This window comes from Tinamus guttatus, unplaced genomic scaffold (assembly GCF_059628265.1).
Source record: "Tinamus guttatus ecotype Peru unplaced genomic scaffold, ASM5962826v1 Tinamus_guttatus_pri_ptg000674l, whole genome shotgun sequence".
In the NCBI taxonomy this organism is placed as follows: Eukaryota; Metazoa; Chordata; class Aves; order Tinamiformes; family Tinamidae; genus Tinamus; species Tinamus guttatus.
This window is the reverse complement of record NW_028289208.1, coordinates 567355-593967: the sequence shown is the minus strand read 5'-3', so window position 1 is coordinate 593967 and position 26613 is coordinate 567355. Positions and strand designations below refer to the sequence as shown.

Genomic DNA, 26613 nt, shown 5'->3' with positions numbered 1-26613 from the left:
AGCTGCCGCGCAGGAGCCTCCCGAGCCCGGCCGAGCACCTGCCCGGGCCGCGCGGGGCGGCGCGGAGCGGGGCGGAGCGGAGCGCGGCGGGCGGAGCAGGCGCGGCCCCGGCCCCGGCCCCGGCCCCGTCCCGCGGGCTCCGCGCGGCGGCGGCAGCAGGAGGCGGAGGCGGAGGCGGCCCGGGGGCGGCGGGGCCGCGTCTCCCCTCCCCGCCGAGCCGCCCCCCGCGCGGGGAGGACGCGCGGCCGGGCAGAGCCGCGCGGAGCGGAGCGGCAGCGGCGCGGAGGATGCGCTGAGCCGGGCGCGGAGGATGCGCTGAGCCGGGCGCGGCCGCGGGCCGGCGCAGCGCAGCGCGGAGCGGCGCAGGTCAGTGCGGTTCCCCCCGCGCGCGGCTCCCCAACTTTTCCCCGCGCCACTTCGCCCAAGTGCCCAAACTTGCGCCCCGGCCGCGCAGCCCGCGCCGGGCGCCCCTCACCGCGCCCGCGGGCGGCGCCCCGGCTCCCGAGCGCGGCTGGCGGGGACGCGCAGCGGCCCCTCCGCGGCGCTCCGCGCGCGCGGGCGGCGGCCGGGCCGGGCGGGCGCCCATCGCGCTGCATCGCGGCCGCAGCCGGGGCCGGGGCGGCGGCGCCGCGCGCTCCCCGAGCCGCGCAGAGGCGGCGGCCGCGGGGCTGCCGAGAGGCTCCGGTCCCGGCCCCGGCGGCAGCGGCTCCGCGGGGCGCGCAGAGCCGCGCAGCGCTCGCACGCGGATCCTCCGCGGGGGCCGGGGAAGGAGCTCGGCACAACGCGGCGCTCGGGCACCTCGGGGCTGCGGCTCGGCGGGGTGCCGGGGTCGGGGTGTCTCTTTCTTGAAGCTTTCTGAGGGGCTGGGCAAGCCCCATCAAGTTGCGCTGTAAGGGAGTGCGCTGGCCGGCGTGGCCTCGCGCTGGGTGCGGGTGGGCGCCCTTACCGAAGTCATGGGTGTGCCCCGGTGTCCTTTTTATTTTGAGGATTACCGTGCCACGCGTGTGAAATTGAAAAGTCACAGCTCTTCGGAGCACAGGCTGCATATACAGTATTGGTGAGGGAGGGCGGATGGTAACCTCATGGTCTCCTAAGTGAGTATCAGAGATGCAGCTGCTAAATCCATCCTCTGTGTTAGCGGCGCTCCGCATGTGATGGAAAAGCTCTTGCTGGTTCAGGCTGAGGTTTCAGTCTGCCGGACGACTGCGCCGCCTCCTCAGCACCCGCCGCACCCCAGGGTTTCCTCTGTGCCAGGACTAGGCCCAGGAGCTCGGGGCTGGGCTGAGCTCTCGGCTCCGCTCCGGCCTTCTGCGCTCCCCCGGCAGCGGCGGCAGCGCGAGGTGGATGGGGAGCTCGGAGCGGCCGCGGCGCCCGGCTCCCCGCGGGGCAGCGCCAGGTGGAACGGGAGTGAGCGCGAAGCGCCCCGCGGGTCACGCAGCCCCGCGAGGCAGCGGCTGCAGGAAGCCTCAGCTGGGCCTGGGCGGGCACCTGGGCAGCAAGCAAGGGGAAAGGGGGGCATCCCCGCAGCGTGGACCGCGACAGAGGTGATTAATAAACATCATCATCAGTGAGCGGAGAGAATGAGACCGAACAAAAGCAGTGTAAACAGTAACCTGGCATCCCCCTCCCTCCCTCCCTCCCTTCCCACCGCCTTTATTTATCTGATGTCAAGGAAATTTTCTGAGCATTAGTTTCAAGTGCCAAAAATTTAGCAAGTGTCATAACATAAGGTCAAGACTTAATTATTTATATGGAGACATCAATCATCGCGTGTAGATGATTTATTTATAGATCACCAGGGCTGTAAAACGAAACCGTGAATTCTGATTTTCTTCTGCCAGTTACTGAAGGGGAACACGAGAGGTCTGCGCTGCTGCCGACTGACCTTTGCAAGCTGGGGAAGTTGCTACACGGGCCGCGTGTGGAGGAGGGCTTTGCTACGCCTCTTAAATCTTGTAACCAGAATGTCACTGGGGAAATTTCATGCATATTTGCTACATCTCAGTAATGAACATTTACTGATTATGGATTATCAGGAGAATTTAGCTTTTTAAATATTATTCAAATTTCTATGTTTATGTAAGCTAATAAGACTGAAGAGATTCAGCAACTACTCTTTGCCTTATGGTATTTGAAAAGTATGTCCATGGGCTCAGCAGAGCATCCTCAGAATCACTTCTGAAATACTAAAATTGAATTTTTCTGCCTGGGAAAAAAAAATCTCTACTCAGTGCAATGCCCACAATTAATGTCCCAAACCAATTTGCTAACATGTTCTTTATGTTTCTGCTGACCCCGAGCAGGTCGGCACAGCTAAAGCTCTTGCTGCTCCGCTCAGGCCGCGGCGGGGGCGAGCGCGTGGCTGCAGCTCGCAGGGCGCCGAAGCGCCCGTGCCGATGCGCGGAGCCCGCGCGGGCGCCGGGGCCGTGGGCTCGAGCGCTCGTCCAGCCCTCGGAGCCGTTTGCAGGAGCTTTGGCAGCCCTGCTCCTGCTCCCGGCGGGAGGGAAGCGCCGGACGTGCCCTTGGCGCCTGCCCAAGCCATGGAGGGGGAGCTGCACACAGGGATTCTTGGAGAAATAGGGAAATTCTGAGATTTCTCTGTTTACCCTGTTACCCTGCTCTTAGCAATGTGATTGCGTTTCAGACTGGGGAACGATTAACTTAACCGAGAGTCAATGAAACAGGCTAAGAAAAAGCAGAATAGAGGAAGAGGGAAGTGGGAAGGCAGCGAGTAGCACTGGGAGGGCAGGGTGTGTTTTGCTTCACCTATCACCACCTCCCAAAGCTCCGTGTCCCACCAGACCGTGCTTGGGGACAGCGCGTGTCCCGGGAGGCCCGTGAGCCCCCGGCTTCGCGTGGCCAGAGCGCTGCGCCAAGCAGCGCTGCTCCCCCCGATCCCCAAACACGGCCATTTATCACTGCGTTTCCCTGACAGAAATGCCTGGATAATATTTCACTGGCTTGGTAAGAGAGCGGAGATTATAGCAAAGAGGATGGATGACCTGGCCACTTATTCAAAAAACAATTAACGCATTTAGGGTCTGCAAAAATTCTTTTTTCTCCACATTACTAATCGATAAGAAAAACCCAAATTTAGGAGCCAAATCTGCTCCAAGACGTTGGTTAAGCATCCTCTGGATCTTGCCCAGAGCATGCGGAGAAGGAGAGATCAGCAGCGCTTCTCACGAGCGAGCTCCGTCAGCTGCTTGTGTGTTTTTATAGTATATTGGGCACAGCGCTAGCATTTAGTATTGCCAGCAACGTTAAATATAAAGAGTAACAGATGAATATATGGTGCAACAAGGCGACAGCAAGGCAGGTGGGAAGCGATTGCCAAAATACCACAGCAAGAGAGATGCAGCAGGAGGCGAGTGCAACGTCCTACGCGCGGTTTAGCCAGAGCCCAGGCGGGAGCTTCGCCCGGCCGGGGCCAGGCCGAGCCCGGGGGACGCCTCACCTGGAAGCGGGAGGCTGGAAGTCCCGCAAATCCCGGCAGCGGCGGCGCCTCGGCCGCTTCGCCCGAGCGGGGACCGGGGCGGCGGGAGTGCGAGGAGGGAAGGCGGCAGCGCCGGCTCCTCCGCCGGCAGCACGTCCCGCGTTTCTCCATCCGCACAGACGGCGCCTAACTGGGGCACGCGGCAAACCGCGACGAGGGCGGCCCGTTTCACAGATTAGTCACCACGAGTTTCGAGCTCCGAGCGGGCTGCTCCCGCAGCAGAGCGGCGCGGCGAGGGGCGCTCCGGCCCCGTCCGTGCCAGCGCGGCAGGCGCACGCGGAGCCGTCGTCCCCACGGAGCTGGCACAGAGCCTGGCCGTGCGCCAAGGAAGCGGCCCGGGATGGGCGCCGTGACAAGGGAATACCGCTGGGAGAAACAGGCCTGGACAGAATTGGCCCATCTCAAGCACAGGGGTGAAGTGCCCTTGGTCTCCTGGTAGGGAAGTAGAAAGGTTCATCAAACACTCAAAAAAAAAAAAATAAATAAAAGAAGAAAAAAAAATGAAGCAGCCCATTTTCTCTGGCATTGATTTTAAAACTTGGCACATTTAAGAAACCCTTCAGTAACATTTTGCGGATCGATGCTAATTTGATGCATCGGAGCTCAGCGCGGTGCCAGCTCCCCGTCCAAGTGGCATTAACCAGGCGCTTGGCACTTGCCCGCGCGCGATGCAGCCCGGGGTGCATTGAGCGCGCGGCGACGTCCCGCACCTCCCTGGAAGCGGCGCCCAGCGCCCGCGGGCTCCATGCCAGGCCACGAGGAGCCGCGTCGCGTCCCGCCGGGCCCAGCGGCTCCGGTACTGACCACGGGCACCGAGCGGCCGCTTCCAGGAAGAGACGCTCCTTGAGAGCGCAGCAGTAACCACGTTGGTTGAGGCCGCGATCCCTTCCACGAGCTTCCCGAGCAGCGCTCCGCTGGCAGCGCCGCGTCCCCTCGCCCATGCGGCTCTGCTCCTCAGCGGCCGCTGCCAAGGCTGCCAAGATCCTGGCGCTTGAATCTGGGTCCTTTTAACTCCACAAATATCTGCCCAGAAACAGCTCGAGAGCCCTCGGTGCCTCGTTCTGCTCAATGGGACCCCCCAGCACAAGGACACGGCCTTGAACGTCTACAGTCCCCACATTGCCTAGACAGGGCAGTTAAATGTCTGACCTCGGGCACCCTATTTAAGTATTTGATGTAACGTGCCTTCAGTTCTGCAGCCTGTAGGGGGGATATTGCTTAAAGAAGGTATCTACATTTACATTCCTTAATAGAATCCATTACATAAATAATTATTTACTATACTTTAACAGTTCTTTTTGCATGACCAATCTCCTTAAAGCATATATTTTTCAGCTGATATAAGCTGAAACAGTAAAAAAGCTTCTGAGATGTAAAGTGCACATGGGAAGCTAGATGAGGGCATCAGGAGGAAATAAGGGTAATGCTGCTATTTCATTCGGGGCAGGGGGAAACCAAAGGCCTCAGGTTCTGAAACTTTCAACATTGCCTTTATCCAGAATAAAAAATACGTATATATTTAGGATAAGATCTATGAAATAAGAGAAAAAATATAGGAGTAGCATCACAGCTGATCAGACAGAGGAGTCCGAGGATCGCCGTGGGGAGGATGCGGTGACTGCCCCCGTGTGAGGCCGTTCCCACGCGCAGCCCTGCGCCCCAGCGAGGCTCCCAGGACCGCGCGCCTGCAGCACCGTCCCTCCGTCCTGCGCTCCTCAGACACGGGATTTCTCAGCGAGAGACGTGCTAATCCTGTGCTCATCTGCAGTGATTGAAACGGGTTCAGCTGGAGGTTATCAAAGCGCAGTCTGCGCGACAGAGCAGGGCAAGGAGTTATCCCACCCTCGCGTCTCCCCGCGCGCAGCTCGGCCCATCCAGCAGCCACCACCTCGAGGGAAGGTCACTCCTTGCCATCTCCCAGATATTTTACAAATGCTTGCATGCTTTTCCCCCTTGACTTTCTCCAATAGCACCCATTGCCACACTTGCATCCCAAACAAACAAAGCAAACCCCGTAAGGCCACAGCAGGAAACGTGTTAATTCTCTGAGCAGCCCGGCCCCACCACACTGCCAAGGTGCCTTCGCAGCCCGGCTGCCCCACTCACCGAGCGCCGCCAGCAGCAGTGTACGGATCTGCTAGCACAGGATCTGCTGTAATTTCCTACCAAAATGGTTCAGCTCTGGATAGAAGATCAATCGGAGGAAGCTCCTGCGCTGCCACCAGGGCCTGTGTGTCCCCAGCGGGTGCCAAAGCAGCCGGGTGGCAGCCGGCCCAGCCCGCAGTGCCGCAGCAGAGGGAGAGGGGGTTTGCTCTCAACCTGCCCCTGGCCTGCAGAGGCCACCAAAAATATTATTGCACAACCTTAAACATGGGTCTTAGAGTTCGTGGTGCAACAGTTACATGCATAATTTTTGTGTTTATAGTAAAGTAATGCTGATTTTTCTTTTTTTCTGTCCTTTTTTATTTAAAATAAACTTTTCAGCATCTTAAGTCTAAAGCAACTTTCCTATCCTTAAAATAATTAATTAATTCACCCTTTTGCACCTCTTGGAAAGCACATGTGCGTTTTTGGTGCTTTGGCATAGCTCTGTGCAGCAGCCACTGCCAGGGAGCATCCAGCTCATGAGAAGCTCTTCTGATCCTACACTTCATATATGAGGCCTCCAGCACTGATGTCAGTCTGTAAATACTAGCTGCGGATAATAAATCACCGCATTTACCTGCACTGTATCTCCAACTATGTTGCTATTAACCTTCCGCACAGCGTTTTTATTGCAGAGTATGAGAATCAGCTTATTGTTCAACCTTTGGTTCATACTGGGGAATCTGTGAGCTGAGGTTCATGTCAGGAGTTTATCTGAAGTCTCTGCTATATCACCAGCATGCTGCTAGCACAGAAATTCATCCGGTTTTCATAAATATTTGATGGGGCTCTATCATCATCCTCATCATCCTTTCGGGCTGGTGGAGGAGGCTTCCCCCCCTCCCCGACAGGCGATTGCAATCGGTGCCCCAGTTGTCATGGAAAGTCGGCTGGTGATATTTCAATCAAAGCGGCCTTATAACAAATCCCATTCAAATTCTTCTGAAAGGAGAGCAGGTTTCATCCTGCTGCTTGGGAATGACATGCTAAACGCAGCTTCCCCTGGGCCTGGCCGCAGGCCAGCGCTTTGTAATTTATAGCTCTCCTTCCCCACTCCGCTCGCGCCCTCGGCACCGGAGGATCTCCGGAGCGCGCGCGGCTCCGCGGACCGCGGCTGCCCACGCGGGGCCTCCCCTCCTCTCCCGACGAAGGGCACAACCGCGCGCTGTTCCGAAGCGACGGGGCGCTCCGCCGGCTCGGGAGCACCACGCGCCTGCAAGGGGTGTCAGCAGCCCAGGGCCCTCCCTGGAGAGCGCGCCGCAAAGCCGCCCCGATGGGAGCTCTCCCGTCGGCTGCCCTGCACACGCCGTTAGGTTGGAAAAATAACTCCAAAGATTATGTTAATGTGCAGTTTTTTAGAAAGGCCTAAATTACGCTTTAACATTATTGCTCTTCTTATTTATAGTCTCAGGCTGCAGCTGTCTGAGATACTTTACTGAGAAATGTGCATGTCCATGGCCGGAGGAGCTGACAACCTAGATTGTAACAAATGACATATTTTTATCAGAAAAATTGTGTAATTGAGAGAAGTTATTGCCCCTTGAAGATTATATTCATTATAGATTGCAACAGAGATATGTCTTTAGAACGACTATAGTTCCCTGCAGTTAAATAGCTATTCAGAAAGGGGATCACTTGAGCTCACGCGTGCGCCCACCCACTGTTTCTGAACAGCAACGTTTCTGAATGGAGCAACTTTGGGGAGGGGGCAGCACAGCCACCTCCCTTCCTTCTTCCTTTACTCACTCCCACATTTTCAAGGACACCTTCTGGAAATATTTCTCTCTCCTTATCCATCTGGATTCCTTAAGATGAGGAATGATGGGGAATACTTTTAGAAAGAAAAAAGGGTGACTTTAATAATAATTTTAAGTTTAAGATTTATTTTGCCATTGTCAAGAAATCATATGGATTTAGCCTTAAAACCAGAAAACAACAAAACCCATTATTTCTTGTCTTCAAAGTATTGTGTCTGATATTCTTAGTGCTCGGCATTACAGTAAATAGGTCTCCTGTATAATCCAGTGGCACCGTGACTTTACCTAGACCTCTTCTGAAAAATAATCCTGCGTTATCTATTTCAAGGACCTCAGAGATTCATTACATTAATTAGTTCTTTGTAAACAACTGTGAAACCAAGAAATTCCCTCTGCAAGAAGCTGGTCACTAAGATACCACTAACAAAACATTCCAGTGCCTGGATCCCTCGTGGAAGCAGAGATGCTCAGCTGCACAATACCAGCAAGGACGCAATGGCTTTTTACTTCTGCAGCGACAAAACTAAAGTTATTAAAACTATATAAAATGGCTTTAGATACTTAGTGTTAATCGTGTGATGCTTTCTCCCTCACTAGCAGGATTGCCCAGGCCCACAGTGCGCTGAGCGCGGCGCTACCTGGCGCCTGCCCGGGCGACCAGCAGCCCCTTCCCCAGCCCGCTCGGCCTCTCGTCCCGATTCAGCCTCTCCTCTTTTTTCCCATGTCATCCAGTCTAGCTACGTGTCCAAAGCTGGCAGCGATGCTACCTAAGGCACTTTTGCTGTCCCCCTGACCTTTTTCGGGTCAGGTTTTCTCCCCCTCCACCCCAATATCTCACCTCAACTTCTTTCTTAGCTTCAGGCTGTTGCTCCCTGGCCTACAATTTTCTGAGACTGAGTAATTCCCTGCCTTCATTTCTGTTGTTACCTTGAAAGTATTTATAGACTGTGATCATGTTCCCCTTGAGCCCTCTCTTTCACCAGGCGCTCTGAATTTAGCTTTCGCAGCCTCTTCACACGTTATGGTCTCTAATCCACAGAGCGTTGCCTCCTTTGTTCTCATCTTCTGGTTTGGAAGGTTGGTAACCAGAGATCCGCAGCAGCGCGGCTTTGCCTGGCTATTATTTTTTATAAATTTACATGCAGTTCCCCCAAATCTATATTTTCTTACCCAGAGGGTCTATTTTGGTTCATATCAGTTTACTTTACAAAATGTTTCTCTCCTCTCCAAATTTAATTTTGCAAATGAAAATATGCTGAATAACTCCCCGCTTTGTTGCTAAGGCATAGACAGAAGTAAGGCTAAAGGAGGCAGCAGGAGTAAAATCTATGTTTGCTACAAAACTTTGCTACAAAACTTCATCCAAATTAGATGTCCCCTTCTCCATGTTTCAGCTCCTTGCTCGGGAGAAAGAACCAGGATCTTGGCCATACCCAGGGCCAAGACCTTTCCCTGCCATTTTGGAATGTAAAATTGCCAGCTGTCTTTCATCACCACAGAGTCCCCTGGTTTCCTCAGGCTTTGCAGCTAACCAAGAGCTGACATTCCATCCAGGCAAATGCCAAGGCTTGGAAGACTTAAAAGTCTTCATTCTAAAGCTTTCAACAAAATACAAGATTTGGATGGTGTCTTCCAGCAGGCACTATCATCTTTAAGCCTGATTCTTTCTAAGGACCTGAAAAGGCCGTATCACGTCATGGAAGAAGGAAGCACAGCTGGGAGCGAGACCTTCGTATGGGTCAAGAACCGCAGTTCCCAGGGGGCAACTGAAAGGGTGAGAATGAGGGAGGAATTTGAACCTGAGCTTGGAGAATTAAATGTAATAATGTGTGTAACAAACCAAAAAGACAAAAACCAAAACCAAGAAAACACCCTTTTCACTGTAGCCGTTTCTTTTGTGGCCAAGGCCGGGATTACATTTCTGCACACCCTCCCCTTCACGCTGATGCCCAAGCAGAACTTGACACTAATGATGTCCCTTGCAAGAGAGAACGATCTGTCTAGGTAACCAACGCTTCCACAGCTTTCCCCCTGCACATCAGCGTGCACCAGCCCCGTTTCCCCTCGCTGTGGTGTTCGAAACCCTCGCAGGGCTCTTTCCTAGAGAACTGACCTATTTGAATAATTAGTTTTTCTGTTCAGTGGGTGAACCAAAGTTAGCAGGGAAAGAATTGCTCCAGGTGTCAAGAGACAAGTGTTTCATTTTTATCACTGAAACAGAAAGCTTCACTATGAAGAATAATTTCATATCAAAAGATCTTTTTTTCTTCAAAGCAAAATGGAACATTTGCTTTTTTTAGCTCAGAGAATTTTGTAGGTTTAGTCAGTTGCCACCCTGATTTTTGCAAAAGCCAGTTTTGCACGCAGAAACTTTGTATATGGAGAATTTCTGCAAGCTTTAAAATAGAATAACAGGAAATTATAGCCTCCTACCTCTCAGAGAATCAGTGTTTTTAAATGGACACTGATGGACCCTATGGAAATAATCTACTGCTTCTGCCTTTTAGTTAATTATTAAATTCAAAATGTTTGAAATATGCATCCTAAGATGACTTTATTTTAATTTTCTCAGCAGAGACATTGACAGCTCCTGGATGATACAGCACTGAACTGTCCTCTTTAATGACATTTTCTTTTTAATAATCATTGATCCACACAAATCTGTCACTTCCTAAACAGGAGCTCATCTCTCCCATTGCCTGGGAGATCTCTGTCGAGGGCTTAGCATGGCCCAGACTAACTCCAGCGGTGGAAGTTTGCCATGCAGTCACATAATACACTGCAGGTGATTTGGATCCTAATTTTTTGTGGCTGTTCTAAATAGGGCAGTGTACCAAAATACCACTGCTTTTGTTCCTGGGTGCTGACAGCATTCAGAAAAGGAAAGGTAAAATCCTGTGAGGAAATACAAACGAAATAATTTATAAAGGCTGTGCCTAAGAACAGGAACCTTCTGTCTCACTTCACACCCTTTTGAGGCCTGTCACCTAATTTTCTCTGGTTATTACTCAGCTGATTTCCCAGATCAATCCAGTTCCGGGTCCGACGGGCACGTGAAGCTCTTTCGCATCCTTCCCCGGGGACAGGGGAATCTGAGCCCGGGCTAACGAACCCCGAGACGCTGGCACTGCTCACCCCGATCAGAAACGCAGCCGAGCCGAGGATGTCTGCGCCTCGCGCAGAGCCTTTCAGCCGTGCCCACAGCCTGCACCCTCAATGAGCTGATGCAGAGCAAAGCCTGCCTTCCTCCCACCGCCTGGCTCTTGTCCTAGAGCCACCTCGGATGTTAGGAAAACACACACCTGCTGGAAATCGAGTCATAACCCGTGCTGCAGGAGCGCACAGTAAGCCATGTAGAAGTGCTTGACGCTGCAGTGATGTCTCAGGGGGCCTGGTGCTAACGGGCAACTTTATCTTCCAGCTGCTGAACAGAGGCTTGCGAGACATAGTCCTGCTTCCCTCCTCCTCCTCCCTGCCCTCATGCATCACTATGGGAGGAGAGAGGGAAGAACAGGGCTGCTGATCCTTTGCTGAACCTCTTCTGCATTTGGGGAGGAGGCCCCTTTAGGATCCACCTCTCTAAATCCAACACTGCTGGATTTATTCCATAACCCACTGATTCCCAGCCGTCTTCACGGATTCCCAACCCCTAGGAAAGCCCTGTTCAGGCACACAGTTGTTGCCTCCTTTTACTTTCACCATCCCAGAGATCAGAGAAGCATTTGGGTCTTAACCCCCAGTGCCCCTTCTTCATCTTGCAATCTCTACCCTGATCTCATTCTCCTCCTTGCCACAGACCGGCATCCAGGCATCTTCATAATATTCCCTTTCTTCAGTAAGCTTTACGTCAGGTGGTAATTTTGGCTGAGATGTTGTCTGTAAAGACAACAAATACAAAAAAGATGTTCTGCAAGTAAAGGATAAACAAGGTATTTTCTTTGTCACAGCTATCTATGTTTCCATTAAGGAATAAACCCCTAGACAAGGAGAAGGGTTTAGTGCTTTGACTGCAGTGATAGATCCTACCTAACCTTAGTTAATCTCATCGTTGCCTTACGAGAACGGTGCATCTTCTGTGTCCAGACCATATCTGTAGATACTGCGTATTTCCCAATAAGGAGATCCGGGATTGCAAAGATGCTTCACTTGAATGGTGAAAATTTTTGAATTTGGGGGCACATTTTGGTTTTCTTTCCCTATCTTCAACACTGGCAGATGCATTTCACTTCAGACGAGTTCCTTACACGTGTGTGCAGCCCACCCAGCGCCCACAACACACAGCAAGGAAGGGGGTTTCAGGAAGGGGCCAGGGGAACGCAGACGCAGAGCTGCTCCCCCCGCTCGGCCATCAGGGCAGGGACCTCCCAGCTCCATGTGCCACTTTACCCTGGGAACAGTCACACCCCTGTCTGCATCTTACCAACAGCAAGCTACTGGCCACCAGCATGGCGAGCTGGCTTCTTCGGGCAATGCAAGAAAAATAAATATATATATATATATATATACACACACAAAAATATTCTGAGTATCTTTAGCATGGGGAAGGGAAGATGATTTTATTTTGCAAGTGTGAAGGTAACTAGAGGATGTTTATACTGCCCAGACTGAGAAACAGTAAAGAAAACAAGATGTCTAGACCCTACAGCATTTTTTTTTCCTTCTTTCTGTGAAGTAAAACCCTGGAATACCATAGGGAGAACAGTTTTCTTCTGCTGTTAACCCTTCAGCACTACTAAGAAATTCTTTGACACTATTTTCCCTTTTTTGGTTTGTCAGAGGCAGAAGCAGCCCAACCTAAACCCCACAGCAGCCATCGAGGGTCTCTGCCTGAAAACGCATCACGCTTCAATCTGATTTAAAGTTTCACTCATAGTTCCTTATTATTTTTGTGCCGTCCTAAAAGGTTTTAATTCTTATTTTATGTATTCATAAAGTTGTTTGAAGCGAAGGGACTGTCAGTCTCCACTGCCATATTAAGAGGAAATAGGAGAGCGCTGGCTGCTATTACCATGCAAGCTAGACTGTCTGAACAGTGTCTTTTAGCCAGATGCAAACCCACAATTATAGATCACCATGGAAAGGGGAACTGCACTCGCTGCTCATTTTGATTTATTGTCACGGCACTTCTCATACAACTGTACTGCTCAGAATAGAAAATTTAGGGGTTAAAAGGTATATTTTCTGTCACTTATGCAGCAAACATATTTCCTGAAGCACCATTAGCATTAGAAGTCAGAAGAGCATCTCTGAGCAAGAGCTGCCCACAAAAGGCAGAGGAGAACGTGCCAGGCTGATGCACAGTAGAGGAATAAAAAACCTGCTGCATGGCGTAACCGTGTAGGCCCGTATAATTTCTGCACATTGGGATGTACAGCATGTGTAGTTGTCTTCATCTAACATATATAGTTCCCAGTGCTTCAAGGAGAAGGACCGTCCTGGGAACCACAGGGCAATCCGAGTTTTAGTTCCTACCTTTCCATAGACTTCTGTGGTATTTTCTGCAAGTCATTTAATTTCATTGTGCCTAAGTTTCTTCATCTGTAAAATAAATCCTTCAAATACAATTGGATCAGCATCATACAGCAAATTACATCTGATGCTGAATCATATCTTTTATCTCTCTGTCTGCTTATTTTTTATTGTGAGCTCCTCTGGGCAAAGACTATCACTTGGAGTCTCATATATAATAAAAGTGTCTTTAGTGCAGCAGAAGCCCATTCTCAGGGACTGGAAACTTACTGTAATGAAATTAAACAAATGCGATCAGCTACTGGAATTAAAACAAAGCATTCAAACCAAAGCAAAATCATTATTTATGCCCTTCTCTCACATATTGGCCTAGAAGCAGGTATGCTGTTCAGGTACCTCCCATGGCAGGTATAATACCCTTGAATACACTTTAGGCTGAGGTCAACTGGAAGTGTTTAAAAAAGAAAAATGCAAGATGGGGATTGTGGCATGCACAGGAGATCAGAAAGGAACATGCGTGGCCCTGAGCCTTTGGTGGTCCTTCCACCATAGGAACAGGCTGCTCATCCAGGGATGCCTGAACCGGAAAGGATTTTCCTGGCAATACAGACAGAATTATCGAGAAAAGCCAGATAAAAATCCCAGGCCCGCAGGGCCCAGGCCAGGGCAACCCATCAGATTTTACCAAGTAAGCATATAATACGGGCAGATGCAAGCTTAAAAAAAAAAAAAACACCAAAAAAACCTCACCTTCACACAACCAAACTAAACCAAACCCTGTGCATATCCCCACATTGTGCTTCCTCGAAAGAGAGAGGCTAAAATCTTGTTCTCACTGACAATGTCATCTCCTGCTACAGCTACAGAATATAGATACAACCTGAATAGATACATGATGGGATTTTGGTCTGTTGAGCCGTTTCAGAGCACGTTTATTATATTTCATCTAGTTCAAGAACTGAAGAATGCAAAGATGGAAATATTTTCCCTTTTAATGCCTAGATTTGATGGCTGTTAGCATTAATTAGGAATAAATACAGAGGAGATAATAGGTTCATTAGGCTGTGGAGCACTGCTGAAAGCTGAGCTAAGAGGTCCTGGTTGTAGTGCTGGAATCAGTCCCTGCAGTCTAAGCAGCAGCTCTTCGCTCAGGCAGACCCAAGAGTCTCCTGTCACAGTTTGGTTTTAAGTCACAAGCACAGGGCTGGGCTCTAATGATAGGTTCATGATACATTGCTCATTACTTTTCATACACATTAGACCCATTTTGTTCACAGAGGAGGTCTCTGGGGTCAGCAAACTCTTTGTGATGCCCATTCTATTTAATGCTATTAACACCTTCCGTGGCAGTCCTTGCTGCATTGCTGCTTGCTGTGCCTACGATTTAGAGAACGTTATTTTCTCTAGAAAAACATTCAGTTCTTGCAATCAGTGTTCGTTTTTGTAAATTAAGGCATAAATTGTGCCAAATTGTTCTCCTCTTTTTTCCTCTTTCAGGATTTTTTGCAGCGTAGCGTATGTTACTGTCTGTGTCTGCTGCGTGCTTTACGGGAAAATGAAATCATTACACACAACACAAATTACTAGACCTCTTTCATAATCACACACTCCTAATTGGCACGTAAGCACCAAGATCACTGTAATACATGCAGTAAAATGTCTCTGACTCATTTTTTTTCCCTCATGGGTTTAAAGGTCAACAAGAATATTTTTCTTTAATTTGACAGGCACACAAGAAATAATGCAAGACTCATTTATGGTCAGGTAATGCACAAAGAAACCTATAAATCAAGCTAAGGGGAATATTAGATCATGCTCATATCTGAACCCATCTGGCTTAGTTCACAAAGGAATCAATATGAGGCAGAGAGCTCAGCATTACCAGTGATTTATGCTCTTGCATCTAAGGGGAGAAACATTTGCAATTTTTAAGTCCCTTCATCTCCTCCTGAAACAATAGGATACGAAAAAGCAGCTACAATTGGCTATTACAACATGTGTGTTAGGTAAGTAATTCGCTGACAGGTTAGTGCTGCCAGAGGAAGGGATGTTTCTAATGTTTCATTCCACTTAAGGACTCAGCACTTTTTTAAGCACTATTTTGATTTTCCTTCCCCCAAGGTACTGTTAGTATGAAGCTGTTAAGAAATAAGATTAACCTGATTTCCTTGCGTTAGGGGTTTGCACGTGAATGGGGATTGCCAGCTCTCAGGCACGGCACTGTCAGGCACAAAGTAGCGTGCATTATACGTAACACATGGACGCGTTTCACGGCCTTCTTTCAACCATCGCTTCCAGCAAGCCCCACACCTCCCAGCGCGCACGGCCAAGCGCCCTCCTGCCTCCTCCTAGCAGGCACACGGGCACGAGCGCTCTGGGAACAGCAGGGTTCACGCACACGCTTCCCACGCACCCAGCGCATCCCAGCTCAACAACCCCCTCCAGCCTCCGGTTCAGCCTCCCCAAGAGGTGCGAGGAGCAGAGGCGCAGGCGGCGCGCGCAGCAATTAGAGCCTGAGCAGCACATATTGCAGTGATGGGTGCCATAAAAGCACCAGGGGAACCGGGGCAAGTAAAACATCCATTTCTGCTACAGTGATTTGTTTCACATACAGCACTAATATCCTTCATCCAGGCGCAGAAGGCAGCTTAATTTAAGCCTAGAAAGGCATTCAGACTGAAGGCACAACCTGACATATTTTTCTCTCAGCTAATGTGTACAAGTAGAATCAATAATTTCCCCGGTATGTGTTGATAAATTATTACATCAGGCATTATTGATCCAGCCAAAGTAAAAGGAGGTCAAAATAATGGAAACCGGATTGTTGTGATTAGAAATAGTTGGGATATTCATTTGGAAGAGGCTGATAACTAGAACGGTCTATGTGCTTTACACTTATTGATTTAATAAATAGAATAAGCCTTGCTGATCCAAAACAAGGTTACTTGTATAGGTATTCCAGGGGGTTGTGCTACCAAAAGACAGTCTATATGTCTTCTGTGTGTGTCTGAATTATACTTTAATTCAGGGCCCCAAAAGCATACATTTAAACCTCTGCTCCTTTCAGGCACACTTTCCTACTGCATTTTGCTGCTCAGCCCTTAAGCTTCTTCCTAGTGGTGGGCTCAGCACTGTTTCAAGGATTTATTTAAAAGATGTTTGTGGTCTTATTAAGAAGAGAAACGCTCATTAATTTGCACATGCTGCACAGAGACAGGGCAGGACGCAGGGGAGTCCACGCAAGGGGCCTGCGTGGGCCCGGGCAGAGCCCCTCCGCAGGCCGGAGGGCAGCGCTGCGCCTCTCCGTGCACTACGGCTGCAGGCGGCTCCTGAACCGCTGGGGCCGGCGCGGGCTGCCCGAGATGGCACCACCCAGCCCAGCAGGCCTCCTCGAGGGAGCCTCCCACAGCCTGGGGCCAAGGGGCCTGGGGGACACAGGGTGGAAAAGGGGCAATGGCTCTACCTGCTCCTTGCAGGAAACGCGGTCCTGCATCACAGGCAGGGCTGAAGCCGTGCAGGCCCGTGGCACCCACCTCCACCTCACTGTGCAGGGCCCTGTGCCACACTGGGCCTCGTGCAGGGTCACCCACTGCACCACACGGGACCTGGCGCCTCGTGCTGCACCACGCAGGGCCTCGCACCGCACCTCAGGGTCACTCACCATGCCACGCGGGGACTCGTGCCTCTCCACTCACCGCATCACACGGGGCCTCGTGCCACGCTGGGCCTCATGTTGCGCAGGGCCTCGCACAGGGTCACTCACCACACCATGCAGGGCCTCATGCCTTTCCACTCACTGCAGCACAAAGGGCCTCGCGCCGCACCTCATGTCACGCAGGGTCACTCACTGCACCACACAGGGCCTCGTGCTGTGCAGGGCTTTGTACAGTGCCACTCACCGTGCCACATATGCCCCTTCATGCTCTCTGCACCGCTGGCCCTGCCCTGCAGCCCCTGTGTGCAAACAAGAGGCACCATCCCCAGAGAGGCTGCACCAGGAGCCTCACGAAGCCCTTGAAGGCTCCTTAAGTGCTGTCCTCGCCACCTGGGGCTGGTAAAGGCTGAGTGGACAGGACGCACCTCACCTGTTCTCTCGCAGGCAGCATTTTTACCCACAGGAGCAGGCTGGAGCACTGCCTTTGGGAAGGGTAACTTAACCAAGTGTATAATGCAAGGGTTATTACCATAGCCCTCAATTACAGAAGAGAGGCAAAGCTTCACTACGTCTCTGAGAAATGGAGAGGGGGGACTGGCCACGTCTCATCAGTTGCAAAAGCCCTTCTAAAATATGGCAACTTGGGAAATGTGTGTGTGTGCAGATATGGCTCATTGCAAGTCAAAAATTCTTATCCCTTTTTCTTTCCACACCTGGGATTCTCCCAAAGTTTCTCTCAAGCATGAGAAACCCAATATGCCCTCCTTGAGGTCTTCAGAAATGCCTTGCCCTGGTTTGGTGTAATGAATACCAACTGCCTGGCGAGTTGACGTTGGTTACAAAGCCTGGGCCTGTGGGACAGTAGCATTATGTGAAAAATGAAAACATCCACATGTCCTTCTCACTTGCTGGTAGCGGAAGGTGATCCTGAAAATGAATTCTGTATTTCTTCCCAATCATCCTTCACCGTGGTCAGTGCCCAAAAAGCGTTGCGTTATCCCTGCCAATAGTGTCTGTAGCCGACACAGCTGCTGCAGAGAAGTTAGAGTGCAAGGGTGGCACGAGTCATGTCCCAGACGGGCAGGGGACGATCCAAGCTCCAGGACACGTGCCTGGCTTTATCATTCCTGCCCTGCTTTATTTAAAGACAACAGTATTGCACAGAAAGCTCTGTTGTCTAACTCACCACAAGAGCACCATTATCCAGGCACTGCTTTCCAGTTATGCATCTCCGCTGGGCAGTGAGGTGCAACTGTTTCTGCTCTTATGACCTGTTATATTCATTAGCTGTCCTATAAGAAGACACCTGGAACACCAGTATTGCACACACAGATTTTATAGATTTTTTTGCTTGACCAGATTCTCTTACCCCCAAGCGGTCAAAAAAGACCAGTGTTAGAACAAGACCAAGCGCGGCACTGGGAGAACAGCACTAGTGCCTGTCACTGGCTGTGCTGCAAGGGGGCTGCAGAGTGCCTCAAGTCACAGTGGTGGGCACTGTAACTATATATACAGCACCAGAGATTAATTTGGTGCCCTCAGCTGAAATGAGAGATTATTTCCCCAGCAGGGAGACTGTTTCCACTATATTCAGGTGATAGTGCTTATATATCTTTGTTAAAATGGCATATTATTCCCCAGTGCTGATATCTTTCTAGCCTCACAGGCTAAATTATTATTTCTGGTTCAGATGTTTCTTTTTTTCTGCAAAGGCTTATTTCTTTAATGCTTGTTATTTAGAAACTTTGTGTTATGTAAATAAAAGCTGTGACCTTTGCCTTGCCATAGGCCAGAGTTAAGTTAATGTAAAGCAGCGGGAGAGAGAGCAGGTGCAAGTAAGGTGAGAGTATGTTTTAAAATGCCATTTACTTGCTGGTAAGTTATTCTTCCTACCTCCAGCGTTCGACTGCAGAGGTATTTATAAAAATAGGTGTTCCATGCCCTGTATATCACAGGTTTATTTAGGACTGGTGTTGAAGATTTACGCTGCTCCAAAGAGCAGGCGTTGCAGATAATGCCATTTGCAGGCTCCGCCAGAGCGCTCCCGTGGCGGCGCCCGTGTCGCTGTGGGGAATTTTAATGACGGCAGAGCCTACAGATAACTTACTTGGCAAACACGGCGCCGGGCAGAGGTGCCGCTGCGGGCGCGTGCCGGGCGCGGGGCCTCCTCCTGCCGCCCGCATCGCACCTCCTGGCACATTCGCACAACTTCTGCTTGGACGTTTAAAACACTCCTGTTGCTGTTTTCAGACTGGCATATTGCGTTTCCTCCAGTGTATAAAATACACGTTTTATCTTTTTCATGACTCTTCCTTAATGAAGGAAGAGGATTCAGCAAAGCATTTACCTGCCCTGTGGAAAATCCAGACTCTTCCCATTCCCATTTCTCTAGGCACGTCCTGTACTTTTCACTACCTCCCTTTCTCATTTGTAAAATGGGAGCAGCAACGTTGTTTTCTCAGCTCCAGACTGTGAAAATCTGAGCTGCTTAGGTGGCAAGGACGGCGTAGGTGACAGAGGAGAGAAATTGCAAGAATAGAACACAGAGGGTTTTAATGCAGTTCAGTGCTTTGAAAATATGTTTGCCTCCATAAATATTGCTTTCTTTTGGCCGTGCCACTCTTTTCCGATGAATTATTGCTCAGATGAGGAGGTTTTTTCGGGTCGCCTCACTGCCTCGGTGCCCTCGCACACAACATCCCAGCAGGTTCCACGCAAAGTCACGTCCATCCCCGACACGTGGCACATCACCATGCAGGCACCCACCGTGTATCCTCGCCCTTAAAGGTAATTTAATGCACTTCTCCTGGGCAAAAATTAGAGACGTGCGAGATGCGGGTGTTTCGTCACGCATGTGGAGGGAGAGAATTCAGAGCTCTTTCTTCTGGCCGATAATTGCTTAGCTTAATGAGGAAGTTCTGGAGAATTTTTAACTGTGGCTTCTGTGCCTTGTTTAATTATTTGCATATGGCAGCATCAAGTTAAAAAGCGGGTGAATATACAGCACTTCTTTTCCTTCCTGTATTAGACATTAATGAAAAGAAGCACGAGGAAAACTTCCTCATTAATGATGACAGAAAATGCGCCTCAAGTCCCCAGAGGTGCCTTGAAAGACACACCAATGATATATAAGGGGCCAAGGAGAAAAATTCAGCGCTAACTATTGCCTGGACTGTTTTGGCTGTTTCTTCAAGAGATACCCTTGCCATTTAGTTTTGTATTTATTGGGCAGGGGAGAGGATTGGAGCAGCGAGTAAATACCCAGGATTTATTCCGAGCCTGCAGTACGCGTGGGAGGTAAGCGCGGCTGCCAGCGTGGCATCTGCGCTAAAGGTTACGCGCCTGGAGACCCGGAGCCTGAGACAGATTCACGGCGTTTTGTGGGGTTTTTTTAAAGTCTCCAGCTAGTGAAAAGTTGAGCGTCTGGAGAGGTGCAATCTCTCATGCTTTAGTCATAACATTTCAAAGGGCAGCCAACCCCCGGCCAGCAGCACACGGCGGAGGAGGACGCGCTCCGTGCACGGGCTCGCCTCGCCAGGCAGCTCTTCTGCCCTCCTCACTCCCAGATTCCCAATTTCATCCTCCCGGGTGATCCCATCCTTCCATGGAGAAGTGAAGTCTGCGACAAGAAGGCTGCTTTTCTTAGGAACTTCTCAGGAGAGTTTAGAAATAGCCGCCCACCCACCCTGGGCTTGCAGATGCCTCCGCCGCGGCGCTGCTGCAGCCGCTGTCCGCCTGCGACACCCTGTGTCCCCTGGGTTATCGCTTTAATGGCTTTGACATTAAAACGCCCTAACAGAAGCTGCTCATTATACATCAGTAAAATAAGAGAAAAAGGGTGAAGCGAGAAGGAGAAAAGGATAAATGGAGGCAGCAAGGGAGCTAGAGCAAACGGCACAAGCCGAAATAGCTCTGTGTGTTTCAGCAGGTCCCTAAGCCACCAACAGATCCCAGCCAGGAACGAGCAGGTGCTTTACAGCCACTGCTCCCGATGCTCTCGATTCCTTCTGCAGAGCTGATCTCTAGCACTGTTTTGTACGCACCTATGATACTAGTCTATCTATGGGGGAGAGGTTCTCCCAGTGCTTTCTGTGCTGGGAGACACTTTGAATGCAGATCTAGCGGTTCAAAGAGGTCTCAGATCCTCCCTGCACCAGTGTGTGACATTTAGTAACATGGCAGTGACGCTACTGAGAAGTGATTCACCTGTAAAAAGAAATAATAGCCAACTATACCTAATGAAAGAACGACGGGGTGGCGGACTGGGGGCTGGGCAAGTCCAGAGCCAAGCGGGAACCGCTGCACTTGGCCCCTGGACCGTGCGAGGCGCCGGCGCGGCGCAGCCCCTCGGGCACCGCAGCGCCAGCGCAGAGCTCTCGCTGCCACCGCGGTGCACGCACGCGAGCTCCAGTCCCTGCCGCCCCGAAGAGGCTGCCCAGCTGAAGCGTTGCTGTCTGGAGCCACGGGACATCCCTTGGTGGCTCCTGCAGTTTGTTAGCTTCAACTTCTGTAGCAACATGTAAGGCAAAGCTCAGTTTGTTTCAACCACAGCCAATTACTAGCGGTCAACCCACGCACGGCTAATTACAAGTGGAATAGAAGTAACGTGCCTGACAATGCAGGCTCATCTGACTTAAAAAATACCTCATTCTGAAATGCTATGCTGCTTTTCCCGTGTCGGAATCGTGCTGCAAACCAGGAGTTGTCACCTGCGGCGGTGGCAGGACACACGGATTACTCGCCCACAGCTTTGGGGCTTCTGATATCTCCCTTTTGCTGGCACATGCAGGGAGCTGCTGGGGCCGGGAGCTGCTCCCAGGGCAGTTCATGCGAGCGCTGGGTTAAGGCAGCAGGAGAAAATCTCATGAGTAGCACGAAGTAGAGCATGACCATGGAGAACTGAAATTCACTGCCTAAAAGCAGGAATGGGGGGAATTTCCTGAGATGAAGGGAATTTCCTGAGAAATAAAGTGCAGTGAACGTAGGGTGCATGGTTACTAACGGTATAGATCACTGATAAAGCAATCAGAGAGCGCCCCATCGCCTACTGCATGGTTTCTCCTGCTCAGCAAAGGCTCCCAGTGGGGAATCTATTGGGATTTGGCCACAGAGCCAGCCCGGGGCTCCAGCAGCCCAACGGCAGCACGTCGGCCCCGGCCGTCACACAGACTCTGCTCTGCAGCCACAGCTGCTCTGGTTAAAGAGTACCTAGGCAGTAAGCAGGCTCTGGATCTGGCTAAAGAAAAATTAACAGGAACATTTTGTTTTGACCTTAAAAATATATGTATATCTACCGAGAGGAATTATGATATGCATCGACTGTGTGAAACTAATATAGCCCTTGTTTTTTTTTTTTTTTTTTTCCTGGAAACAGGAGCCTGTAGGTGCATCGTGAATCAGTATATAGTATATATATTTCATGCCACATCTATCTAACTATAATTATAGCCACACTATTAGTATTAACAGTGCAGGTCACAGAACTTAACTTTGTCAGGGAGAGCATTCTACACGGCAAAATACAAATCCACCTTCTGAAAGCGACCATTGGGTTAAAAAGCCTTCCTGACACTGCAAACCACCCAGTTTTAACCAAAACTGCGACACTATTACAACGTGAAATAACAGCGAGAGGCGACGGAGTTTTATGGGAACTTGAGCATAAAACTGTGAAACAAGATTACCTGTGAAATGAAGGAACACAATGGCATTTGCTCATAGCTACTCTACTACTCTGTTCATAGATGGGTGAAATTACCCCGGGAGATACCTACGTCGTGTACAGTAAAGGAAAATCACACCTCGTTTCATTTTTCTGCTGTACCGACTTCAAGTGCCCAAAGCTCGTGCATCACACCCTTCAAAATAATGAGGTTTAAAAATATTAAATGTCATAAATGCTTTCTGGATTTTATTTTATTTATAAGTACAACACTGTTCAAGGTTAAGTGCCTTAATATGATTAATCATTCATTATGTGCAACGGAGTTCCGGCGCAGCAGCGCTCGGAGCCGCGCGGCCGGGAGCTCGGCCCCTGCGCCCGCGATGCCACCAAAACAGCCGCTCCGGGGGCACGGCGGGAGCGTCAGCACGTTCCTGGTGCTTTCAGTCCATGCGGGAGCACGCTCCAGGAAAAGGGCTGGTTGGGGAATTTTCCATCAGGAGGATTTTTCAGGAAGAAAATGCCCTTTTCAGAAAACCAAAGTTTTCTCTGTGGAAATAGGGAGTTTGGCAAAAGAGATTTTTCACTGGGAAATCAGGCTGGGCAATCTGGGTGCCGTGGGCGCAGCTGGAGGCTGCTCGGGAGATGCAAGGGACCCGAACAAGCAGGTGGCAAAGAGGCCTCGAGGTTATCGCTGCGACTGGAGGAAAGGCTCAAACCCCCCAACCCCAGACCTCTGGGACGGCTGCGACGGCCACAGAGCCGAAACACAGACTTACTGGCACTTAAATAAATGGGCACGTCACAGCGTTCCAGGACATGGACATATTCCTCCCTCTCCTTAGTCACGGGGAATCGGAATGATGGATTGACATCGCTTGGTAATTGCATGTGAAGCATAACCAGAACAGAGGGCTCTGGCAGCGGGCTGTGCTCTGCCCAAATTCTTAGCGTTTGTTAGTAACAGAAGTTCAGCAACCATGATATAGGAACCGCATGATATGGGAAGTATTAATTTTTTATGCTTCGCTTGAGATTCGTTAAGGTAGTCGTCTTGTCCGAGAACGTGTGGGTTTATCATTATCAGCCGGAACACAACTTGCACTCCTCAAGGTTTCTTGCTGAAAAGAAATTGAGCATGCAAACACTCTTTCATCATAATCACATCGGCTGTGCAGGGTAATTCATAAAAGAGCCAGAAATATATTGAAATTCAATATTGTTTTAGTCCAAATCAATATTAATAATTGTTTGCATTTTTAAAGTGCAATTTACAATTGAAAAATGCACAGAGATCAACCTGGAGTTGCTAACACATCAAAGTTTCCTATTAAACTCAAAGGCAAAATAATTTTACTTAAAAATGTTTCTTATAAAGCAGGAGAAGGCATTGATCTGTGAAACAGCTATCTATTATTTATATACACAACATTAGAACTCGTTTTAATTATATATGAGCTAAAAGGTCAGTAAGTATTTTATTTTTAAGGTCTTGATTTAAAATTTGGATAGCTTGGTGCAAATATTTATGCACTTGGGGCCTGGCAATTTCCTTCAGCCGGGGGGTGGCACAGGGTGAGGAGGTGCCGCAGGCTGAGACAAGGTTAGTCCCTGAGATGCGGAGGCAGGAGGGAGCCCGGAGCCCCAGGGGTAAACGCTCCGTGTGCCTCACCGGGGAACACTCTGTCTGCGGGATATTCTTGGAAGCGCAGGGAGCGAAGCCGTGACACGCTAGTGCACAGCGCAGGGAGGGCAAGTATCGGCATTAGGCTTAGGAGGGTTTTAGTACTGCTGGAGTTTGCAGGGGGAAGAACATAACCGGCTTTTGTATGGGCAAACTTGGGGTTTTGTATGAAATTTTTGAGCAAGAGCAAGATTTTGGAAGCTGTGAGCCGCCAGGCCGGGTTGCGGGCAGTTTTAGGGACACAACGCCGAGCTGGCCGGGACGAGCTGGGCACCCGGTCTGCAGCGACCCAGCCCGCTCCCGCAGCGGCACTGCTGCAGCACGGCCTTCATCAGGGAACGGTCAGGGGGATGAGGACAGAGTGAGCTGTGAAAATACACATTTATTTAAAAATTCTTAGGAGGCTGTGGAGTCTCTGTGGTTGGTCTGTTTGTGGACAGATTACAAACCTTGTAGTGCTGTTTTAAATGCAGTTTCCCTAGTTTATCCTGGGATAACCCACAGCAGGGGCAAAGCAGAAAATCTGCTAGGTAATAATCTCACCTGGACTCAAGAAGTCCGTAGCGGGGACTCGGGCAGCACCCTGTCACGCTGCGGCCGAGCCCGGCGATGTCGCGGAGCACAGCGGGCACCACCGAGCCGTTTGCTGCCAACCACAAGTCAAAGTCCCTCGTGCAGCCAACAGGCTCCATCGTGACGAGCGCCGGGCAGAGCTGGACGTCCCCTGACCGCGATGAGAGCGGCAGTGCTCAGCAGGTGCAGGGGTGGCACAGGCCCCACCGCAGCCGGCAGCGCTCCCGCTCCCCTGGCTCTGGCCTTAGGGTCACCTTTTGCATTACGGCACCATTTGGGGGTTCTTTGCAAGGTCCTTCAAGCTTTGTGGCGTTAGAGTAGATCAATGGTGACACTATCCTATCCATACTACTAGTAGCAATGCTCCTTGAAATTCACATTTTACCCCACATGTTTTTGTATTTAAAAGAAAAGTATTTGTTCAGATATTTTAAAAATATATAAAAAGGATATTTGGGTAAGTTTAGCTTCATCTGCCCCTAATGAATTCATGATTACAGTCTTTATCTGTACCATTACAAAACTATCATCACTTACTGCTTTCCTGGGAAGTATTGTGAATGGCTTTGGGCAAATCACATACTCCCTCCAACAATACATTCCTACATTAAAAAAAGAGTACATGTATATATGTATATAACAATATTAGCCTTTGAAGTACTGTAAGAAGATACACTGAAGATTGTGAGGCACCCAGGTATACTGATAGGAAGCATGACAAAAAGAAAGATAAACTGGGGCAGGTACTATTGGTGGCAGGACAAATGCTGATACTTCTGTGTATGCAGACTCCCTCTGGAATCAGTCCCCTCAGTCTTATTCCAGCAAGAAATCTCCACACCTCTTCAGCCTCAGCTTGCCTTTACTGCCTGCAACACAGCACCTGCTATGTCCAGGCAAACCCCAGGTCCTCCAGCAGCTGTTACAGAACCATTAAATGGGACAAACCTCAGAAAACACCAATTGCTCTTGGAGAGCGAGCGCTGCGGTGCCCGTGGTGGCTGCAGAGGCTCCGGCCGGTGCCGCTTCCCATCCCGCGCTGGGAGCCGGCGCGCGGGAGCCCCCGGCGCGGGACAGGCGCTGCGACTGTGCCAGGACTGGCACTAGGCACAGGGATACTCAAAAAGGCTTTTTTTGCTTCCTCTAAAGATTACACTGTGTCACAGGCATCTTTGAGGAACCTTTGGAATCATCACAGAGCCTCTCTGCGTTCTAGCTGAAAGGGGGAGGAAAGGACAGGAATGTGGAGAGATCCCACCCGCTGCAGCAGCTGGGAAGGGAGAGCTGCAAACTGAGCCCAATGTCAAACGCACTGAGTCAACAGTCTGTCTATTCCTATAGGGTATCAGTGTAACAACAGCAGCCTTCCCAGCGACGTTTAATGATCTCCAATATTTACAGCACAAAAGTATACCCAGCAGCCAGTTGCCTTATCTGTTCTTATTACAAATCTGGCAAGAGGTTCTTAAAAATAATTGAGTAGCAGCAAACCAAATAGTAATATTCTCCCCTTCTACTAGCACTGCAGAACAGATTTTACAGGGAGAGTGGGTAGCTATTCGAGGTCTCATTACAGCTCACTCCCAAAAATCTTCCATTTAAAAGCTGACTGGTTGCTCTAGATCCATGCATTTCCTCCGGCTGAACACCAGATATTTGGGTGCATGGAGAGAGGTGCATCAAACCCCTCCGTGCACAGCGACCGCCCCGCTCCTCTGCTGCTGGGAGAGGCCGAGCAACAGATCCCTTCCCTGCACCAAGGGGCTCTCTGCCCTCGCTGCCGTTTGCAGATGGAAAGAGGTGATTTAGAGGAGAAAAAAAGAATGGTTTTCCAACTTGGTCTACTTATAGAGTATGTCCTCTTAATTAGCTGCTTTGTTTCAACTGCCCAAATCAAGAACAACAGGAAATAACTTATGTCTGACATACGTGCATAGTTAAAGTGAAAAAGTACCTTGACTAAACAGATGGTGATCTCTCATTAGGGAGAAAGCATTTGTGAAATTCCAATAAGAAACAAATTAGTCATCATGGCTGGAAGGATTAAGGGAGCAAGTATGAGGTGAAAGCAGTCTGATGCACACAGTTAGGAAAATTGCTTTAGTCAATAAAGGAGCCCACTCAGCTGCCGCGGCGGCACACAGGCTCTCAGGGCTAGGAAGGCTGCTTTCT

General features: G+C 50.2%; 1 protein-coding gene across 1 annotated transcript in view; it reads left to right on the top strand.

The window, feature by feature from the left end:
* The first annotated feature begins 349 nt into the window (after positions 1-349).
* CHST8 (carbohydrate sulfotransferase 8) overlaps positions 350-26613 on the top strand; it is a 148174-nt gene continuing 121910 nt past the window's right edge. The window contains exon 1 of the mRNA XM_088536529.1: positions 350-366. The gene's annotated coding sequence lies outside the window, so the exon portion shown is untranslated. The remainder of the gene's footprint in view (positions 367-26613) is intronic.